Raw genomic sequence first — 9,135 nt, 5'->3', positions numbered from 1 at the left:
GTCCATCCTACTTTTAGTGCCTGATGTGCATCATGCTCCCTCCTACCATGGGACCTCAGAACATGCAGTTTCCTCTGCTTGCAAAACTCTTTTGTTTCCTTTTCACCCAATTAACTAAGACTTAGAGTCCTACTACAAAAACTCAAGGGGGGAGAAGGCCATTTCTTCTCCCCACATCCAGGAAGGTATATGATCTTAGCCTGGACAAGAAATAAATCTTGAGGAAATGCTGCAAAAACACATAATGGATTATTCTTTGCTGGGCGGTGTCATGATAGCAAGTAATCGGGGTGGCCATCATCAGAGTCAGGTATTAGCTCCTTTAGCAGAATCTTGACTATGTCTGGCCTCCCTTGGTTCCTACCTTAGTCTGGTTCTCTAATATTTCTACCAATTCTATGAGCTATCTGATACTCTTGCAAGAGATTATTTTTCTACTTAAGTTGGCTGGAGTTAGTTTCATTTTTATAACCAACAATCCTGATGAATAGTACAGTGTGATTCATTTATTAATGGCTATTTCATCTGCAGGAGAGGAAGCTCTGTGGCTATCTTGCATATCATTGTATTTGGAGATGCTTTTCCAGTGCTTGGAATATAATTAGTACTTAATAGTTTTTAGATAAACAGATAGATTCCTCTTAATATTTCAGTAGCACTTTGCACTGATTTTTGTATTGTAATCTGGTTTTGCCTTTAAGAAGATATACCTTGTCCACTGATCCACTGATCAATTTTTGAGGAATAAACCAAAATGAATTCTTGGGATAAATCTTTTTTTTTAATTTATTTTTTTTAATTTAAATTCAATTAGCCAACATATAGCACATCATTCGTTTTCGATGTGGTGTTCAGTGATTCATTAGTTGCATATAACACCCAGTGCTCATCACCACACGTGCCTTCCTTAATGCTAACACCCGGTTACCCCCTCCCTTCCATAACCCTCAGTTTGTTTCCTGAGTCCAGAGTCTCTCATGGTTTGCCTCCCGTTCTGATTTCTTCCCATTCGGTTTTCCCTCCCTTCCCCTGTGGTCCTCTGCACTATTCCTTATGTTCCACATATGAGTAAAACCATATGATAATTGTCTTTTTCTGCTTGCGTTATTTCACTTAGCACAATCCCCTCCAGTTCCATCCATGTTGATGCAAATGGTGGGTATTCATCCTTTCTGGTAGCTATGTGGAGGTTTTTAAACTACAAATTCAATTTCCTTAATAGAAATAGGGTCACTTATGTTATTTACTTGTTATTGTGTGCGTTTTGGGAGTGTGTGTCCTGTAAGGAATTTGTCCATTTCATCTAAGTTGTTGAATTTATGGCATGACGTTGTTCATAATACTCCTTTTTTTTTTAAGATTTATGCTTTTTTTTTTTTATGGAGAGAGAGAGCACGTGCAAGTGGGGAGAGCGGTAGAGAGAGAGAGGGAGAGACTCTCAGGCAGACACCGCACAGAGCATGGCGCCTGATGTGGGGCTTGATCCCATGAGATCATGACCTGAGCCAAAATCACAAGTCAGACACTTAACCACTGAGCCACCCAGGTGCCCCTGTTCATAACACTTACTTTCATTTTAATGTCTATAGGATCTGTAGTGATGTCTTCTCTTTCATTCCTGAGGTTGGTAAATTTGTGACCTCTCTCTATTTTTTTTCCCCCATCAGACTGGCTTGAAATTTATAATTTACTCTTTTTTCTTTTCAAGAAAACCAATTGTTAATTTCATTAATTGTTTTCTGTATTATCTTTCTGCTTCCTCTTTCATAGGTTTCTGCTCATTACTTTTTTCCTTTTGCTTACTTTAGTTTTCATTAGCTCTTCCTTTTCTCAGTTTCTTTTTTTAAAAGATTTTATTTATTTATTTGAGAGACAGAGAGAGAAGGAGAGAGAGTAAGCATGAGCAAGGAGGAGGGACAGGGGGAGAGGGACAAGCAGACTCCCCACTGAGCAGGGAGCCCGACATGGGGCTTGATCCCAGGACATTGGGATCATGACCTGACCTGAAGGCAGATGCTTAATCGACTGAGCCACCCAGGTGCCCCCCTTTTTTTTTAGTTTCTTAAGGTGGAAGCTTGAATCATTGTTTTAAGGCCTTTCTTTTTCTTAAATATTATGATTTAACTCTATCATCTTCCTTTTGAGTACTGCTTTAACTGAATTCCACAAATTTTGATGTGTTTTGTTTTCTACTTTTGGTTGAAAGTATTTTCTAATTTTCTTGTGATTTCTTTTTTTGACCCATGAGATATTTAGAAACGTGATGCTTACTATACAACTTGTTGAGTATTTGCCATTATTTTTTCTATTATTGACATCAGTTTAACTCCATCATGGTTAGAGAATATATTTTGTATGATTTTAGTTCCATTAAATATGAAACTTATTTTATCTATGGTCTATCTTAGTGGATGTTCCACATGCATTTGAAAATAATATGTCTTTTGGTGTCATTGTATGACATGTTCGATAAATATCAATTACATTAAGTTGATTGGTAGTGTTATTTGATAACCTATGTATTACTAACTTTCTTGCAGCTTGCTTCTGTCAACTACTGACAAAGGAGTGCTGAAGTCTCCAGCTAGAATTATATATTAATCTATTTTTCCTTCCATTTCTATGAATTTTTCTTCATGTATTTGAAGCTCTTATTAGGTACACACACATTTATCATTATCAAATGTCTATCTTTGTTCCAGGTAATATTCCTTGTTCTGAAACTTACTTTGTCTGAAAATATTGTTTTTTGCCTTGTATACCTTTTGCATTCTTTTACTTTCGATCTATCTGTGTCTTTATATTTACAGTATGTTATAGCGTATCTGAACTCCTATGTCGCATATTGATAAGTGTCCCTCAGGTCACTGATGCTCTGTTTATTTCAGCATTTTTCTCTCTGTTCATTCAGGACAGCTTTTATCACTGTGTCTTAAATTTATTAATCTTTTCTTTTATATAAAGTGTTTAAGCTGTTGCTAGTCTCATTCATTGTATTTTTCATTTCAGATATTGTATTGTTATTGTCCAGAAGTTCCATGGATCATTTTTATATCTTTCCTTCCTCTCCTAATCATTCTTATGTTCTTCTTCACCTTCTTTAATATATGGAACATGTTTATAATAACTTTTTAAAACATCCTTGTCTGCCAATTTCATTATCTCCCATCACTCTTGTCTCTATTCATTGATTGATTTTTCTCTGGCTATGGATCTTATTTTCCTGCTCCTTTGCATTCTTGGTAATTTTTTTTTTTTTTAGTTTTGAATTCCCAACATTGTGTTATTAACTTTTTTAGATGATGTGTTTTGTTGTATGCCTTACATAGTCTTGGCTTTTATTCTGATGTGTAGTTAAGTTACTTGGAATTAGTTGGATTGTTTCAAGGTTTGCTTTCAAGCTTTGTTAGGATGGATCCAGAGTAGCTCTCCTACCAAGAGGGCAATACTCTTCTCAGGTCAGTACCTAATGTCTTTTGTAGTTTGAGTTCTTTTCACTCTGGTCAGTAGGAAAATGAACTATTTCCAGCCTCGAGTGAGCTGCGGGCACTGTTTGGTGTACAGCTTTCCTGGGCTTTTTAATGCAGCTTCAGGTAGTTTTCCTTCACACAGGCACAGATCATTGTCCAGGTGAAGATTCCAGAGCCCTCTGTACTAGCTCTCTCCTTTCAGAGGGTAAGTCTAGCTGTCTTGGCCTCTTCAAACTTCAGTCTCTATCTTCCCAACTCAGTTAGACTGCTGTGCTCTGTTTGGGTTATCTCTTCCTATACTAGGAATTTCTTGCAGGCAGAAAACTGGGGCAATTACAGGGCTCACCTCATTTATTTCCCTTCTCTCAGGGATCACAGTCCTACATTACCTATTATCCAGTGTCTGAAAACTTCATACATTTTTTCTGATTTTCTAATTGTTTAAAGCACAAAGGTAAATCCAGTCTCTGTTACTTCATCATGGTCAGAAGTGGCATTATATACACATTAGCTTTGCCATAATTATTCCCTTAACTCTCTCCCTTAACACAAATGTGCAATTTTTGTGGTCTGGAATTTAATGGACAAGGAAATATATGACTGCTGATAATTTGGAAGAACCAGGATGGGAAATGTTTTCAATTTAATATTGAAGATAACTCATATGACCACAACAGTTATGGGAAATTATTTTAGCCTGAATGTAGTACTCTGATTTCTTATCTACAATTGTGGATGTGTATGAGAATGGTTTAGTAATGTTGAGTGTAGTGTGAGGGCTCTATTTCAAAGTAGGAAGAATCCTGAAGGATGGTAGGAGTGGAAAAAGAAGGCTCTGGTGTTGACTTCCTTTGTTTCCGGGAATGAACCAGTGTTGCTACTATCAGATTTGCTTAGAAGGATAATGAGAGCAGAAGTGGTAGGAGATCTTACCCTTGGTCTCCTTTCAGTGGGACTGAGGGTTGGGAAGGGGCAGGAAGGGAATGAGCCACTATCTATTTCCTTGACTTTCTTTATTTTAATTAGATGAACTTCTTCCTTACATTGAGACCTAGAACCTGACACAAAGAATGCCAGGATTAATGGATGCATGGTTAGGAAAAAGAGACATTAGTGTCTTCTATTCTTTCTCATCAGCAATCTCAAGATGCTTTATAATGGCAACTACCAGGCTCTAGTTGCTAAATACTGGGTTTGCAGCTTTTTATTATAATCATCTAATTTTAGTTTCAAAGCATATTTTAATTGGATGGTTTTGACTTATTTGGAGTTTTCAGAATCCATATAACATAGTAGAATAACCTTAGGGATTTTGAAATGTGTGTCTCAAAATAGAGCTGGAGAAAAAAGAGGAATAGAATCTGTGTTGGTTTTAAAAACCACTTGGAGCAAGGGAAATTTACAGCTTGGGCTGCTTTGTGGACTCTCCTGACATCACTGCTGATTCTGCACTTTGGGAGACAGGTTGTCATTTCACTAGTGCCAGGTTGTTCATTTTAAATGATCTGTTCAGAACAAAATATTCTCTATTAAGAAAACTTTGGGCGAAATTCTTTTACCAAAACAGTTTCCATGTCATACTAAAAGATGAAATTTGGCACATCAATAGTATTTTAGGGAAACTAGCTACAATTGATAAAGAAGTGCCCTAAATACTTGAAAAGTTATGAGAGTTGCAATTCATCAGAAAGCTGTTCACCTCTAGCCTTGTAATATTTTGAAATAGGGCCATCTAGTGGAAATGTGGGCCATCCCCTAACTATGAAACCATGAGTGCATCCTCTAAGACTTTACATTCAAGTTTTTAAAATATCCGTTTTAATACTTCTAAATCCAAATTACCTGTCCCTGATATAAATAGTCTGCTCAGAAATAAATACATTTTGGTGGAGAGTTAAGATGGCGGAGGAGTAGGGGACCCCTTTTTCAGCCGGTCCCCTGAGTCGAGCTGGATAGGTACCAGAACCAGCCTGAACATCCACGGAATCAGCCTGAGATGGAGGAAGATACATCTGGATCTCTGCAAATGAACATCTCCAGCGCTGAGTATCGAGGTACGAAGTGGGGAGCCGTGAAGCTACGCACAGATATCGGAAGATAAATGGAAGGGGGAGGGAGCCACCACGTTCGGCCGCCAGGAAGCGGTAGCCACCTGCACGGGGGAGTGGGCAGACTCGCGGGACAGGCACCTGCAAGAAAACAGAGTGGGACAATGAGCGGGAAGCGCGCACCACCAGGCATCTCACGGAACTCCGGAGCTCCGGTGTGCTCACTGGATCCAGACTGGGACTGGGAGCTCTGGGAGTGCACACGGGGCGGTTGGANAGTGGGGAGCCGTGAAGCTACGCACAGATATCGGAAGATAAATGGAAGGGGGAGGGAGCCACCACGTTCGGCCGCCAGGAAGCGGTAGCCACCTGCATGGGGGAGTGGGCAGACTCGCGGGACAGGCACCTGCAAGAAAACAGAGTGGGACAATGAGCGGGAAGCGCGCACCACCAGGCATCTCACGGAACTCCGGAGCTCCGGTGTGCTCACTGGATCCAGACTGGGACTGGGAGCTCTGGGAGTGCGCACGGGGCGGTTGGCGGTGTTAGAAACACAAAGGACAGAGACGCGCCAGCCCTGGAAGTGAGGGCTGGGACGCCGGGTGTGGGGCACACATCCCAGGATGCTGCAGGGTTGAGCAGCACCAACAGTAACAGAGTTAAAGTGACCAGAAATCAGTGGAGAACGGTCCACAATCCCTCTGTTCTGAGACAGAAGCTTAGATTTGGCCACTGCTGCTCTGACTCTCAGAAGAAGCACAGANGGTGTTAGAAACACAAAGGACAGAGACGCGCCAGCCCTGGAAGTGAGGGCTGGGACGCCGGGTGTGGGGCACACATCCCAGGATGCTGCAGGGTTGAGCAGCACCAACAGTAACAGAGTTAAAGTGGCCAGAAATCAGTGGAGAACGGTCCACAATCCCTCTGTTCTGAGACAGAAGCTTAGATTTGGCCACTGCTGCTCTGACTCTCAGAAGAAGCACAGAAGACCACCAGGGAAAGCTGCCAGAGAACAAGAGCATGGAAATACCGGCTCACAGTGTGCCCACCCCCATCCCCCCTCACAGGGGACACGGAGACTCTACCTGAACAGGGTTGCCTGAGTATCAGTGGGGCAGGCCCCTCCCCCAGAAGGCAGGCTGAAAAATCAAGAAACCCACATCCTGGGGCGCCTGGGTGGTGCAGTCATTGAGTACCTGTCTTCAGCTCAGGGTGTGATCCCGGTGTTATGGGATCGAGCCCCACATCAGGCTGGTTGGCTCTCTTCCACATAAATAAATAAAATCTTTAAAGGAGAAGTCCACATCCCTAAGATCCCTATAAAACAAGGGCGCACANCCAGAAGGCAGGCTGAAAAATCAAGAAACCCACATCCCGGGGCGCCTGGGTGGTGCAGTCATTGAGTACCTGTCTTCAGCTCAGGGTGTGATCCCGGTGTTATGGGATCGAGCCCCACATCAGGCTGGTTGGCTCTCTTCCACATAAATAAATAAAATCTTTAAAGGAGAAGTCCACATCCCTAAGATCCCTATAAAACAAGGGCACACAGCCTGGGTTCCAGTCAATAATTTGGGCTCTGGACAACCCCGCAACCTCTCCTCATCAGAATGACAAGAAGGAGAAGCCCCCCCAGCAAAGAAAAGACAGTGAGTCTGTGGCCTCTGCCACAGAAATAATGGATATGGATGTAACCAAATTATCAGAAATGGAATTCAGAGTAACAATGGTCAAGATGATGAGTAGACTTGAAAAAAGTATTAACGAAAATGTTACTGAGAATATAGAATCCCTAAGGACAGAAATGAGAGTGAATCTGACAGAAATTAAAAATTCTATGAGCCAAATGCAGTCAAAACTAGAGGCTCTGACGGCCAGGGTCACCGAAGCAGAGGAACGCGTTAGCGAATTGGAGGATGGGTTAGTAGAAGAAAAAACGAAAATAGAAGCTGGTCTTAAAAAAATCCACGCCCACGAATGTAGATTACTACGGGAGATTACACTCAATGAAAGATCCAATGTCAGAATCATTGGCATCCACGAGGGGGAGGAGAAAAACAGAGGTCTAGAAGAGATATTTGAACAAATTGTAGCTGAAAACTTCCATTTTTCTAGTGAGGGAAACAAACATTCATGTCCAAGAGGCAGAGAGGACCCCTCCCAAGCTCAACCACGACAAACCTACGCCACGTCACGTCATAGTGCAATTCGCAAATATTAGATCCAAGGATACAGTATTGAAAGCGGCCAGGGCAAAGAAATTTCTCACGTACCAAGGCAAAGGTATCAGGATTACGTCAGACCTGTCTACAGAGACCTGGAATGAGAGAAAGGCTTGGGGGGGCATTTTTAAAGCTCTTTCAGAGAAAAACATGCAGCCAAGGATCCTTTATCCAGCAAAGCTGTCATTCAGAATTGATGGAGAAATAAAGACGTTCCAAAATCGCCAATCATTAACCAATTTCGTAACCACGAAACCAGCCCTACAGGAGATATTAAGGGGGGCTCTATAAAGGTAAAAAGGCCCCAAGAGTGATACAGAGCAGCAAGTCACAACCGATACAAAGACTTTAAAGAGAAATGGCATCATTAAAATCATATCTGTCAATAATCTCTATCAATCTAAATGGCTTAAACTCTCCCATAAAACGCCACAGGGTTGCAGATTGGATAAAAAGACATGACCCATCCATTTGCTGTCTACAAGAGACTCATTTTGAACCCAAAGATGCATTCAGACTTAGAGTAAGGGGATGGAGTACCATCTTCCACGCAAATGGACCTCAAAAGAAAGCTGGAGTAGCAATTCTCATATCAGATAGACTGGATTTTAAACTAGAGGCCATAGAGAGAGATACAGAAGGGCACTATATTATTCTTAAAGGAAGTATTCAACAAGTGGATATGACAATTATTAATATATATGCCCCCAACAGGGGAGCAGCAAGATACACAAGCCAACTCTTAACCAAAATAAAGAGACATATAGATAAGAACACAGTAATAGTAGGGGACCTCAACACCCCACTATCAGAAATAGACAGAACACCCTGGCAAAAACTAAGCAAAGAATCAAAGGCTTTGAATGCCATACTCGACGAGTTGGACCTCATAGATATATATAGAACACTACACCCCAGAACCAAAGAATACTCATTCTATTCAAATGCCCATGGAACATTCTCAAGAATAGATCATGCTCTGGGACACAAAACAGGTCTCAGCCAATACCAAAAGATTGAAATTATCCCCTGCATATTCTCAGACCACAACGCTCTGAAATTGGAACTCAACCACAAGGAAAAACCTGGAAGAAACTCAAACACTTGGAGGCTAAGAACCATCCTGCTCAAGAATGACTCGATAAACCAGGAAATCAAAAAACAAATTAAACAATTTATGGAGACCAACGAGAATGAATACACAACGGTCCAAAACCTATGGGATACTGCAAAGGCAGTCCTAAGGGGGAAATACATAGCCATCCAAGCCTCACTCAAAAGAATAGAAAAATCTAAAATGCAGTTTCTATATTCTCACCTCAAGAAACTGGAACAGCAACAGAGGGACAGGCCTAACCCACTGACAAGGAAGGAGTTGACCAAGATTAGAGCAGAAAT

Source organism: Ailuropoda melanoleuca, chromosome 7 (assembly GCF_002007445.2).
Source record: "Ailuropoda melanoleuca isolate Jingjing chromosome 7, ASM200744v2, whole genome shotgun sequence".
Lineage (NCBI taxonomy): Eukaryota > Metazoa > Chordata > Mammalia > Carnivora > Ursidae > Ailuropoda > Ailuropoda melanoleuca.
The sequence above is the reverse complement of the archived record's forward strand: the minus strand, read 5'-3'. Positions refer to the sequence as shown.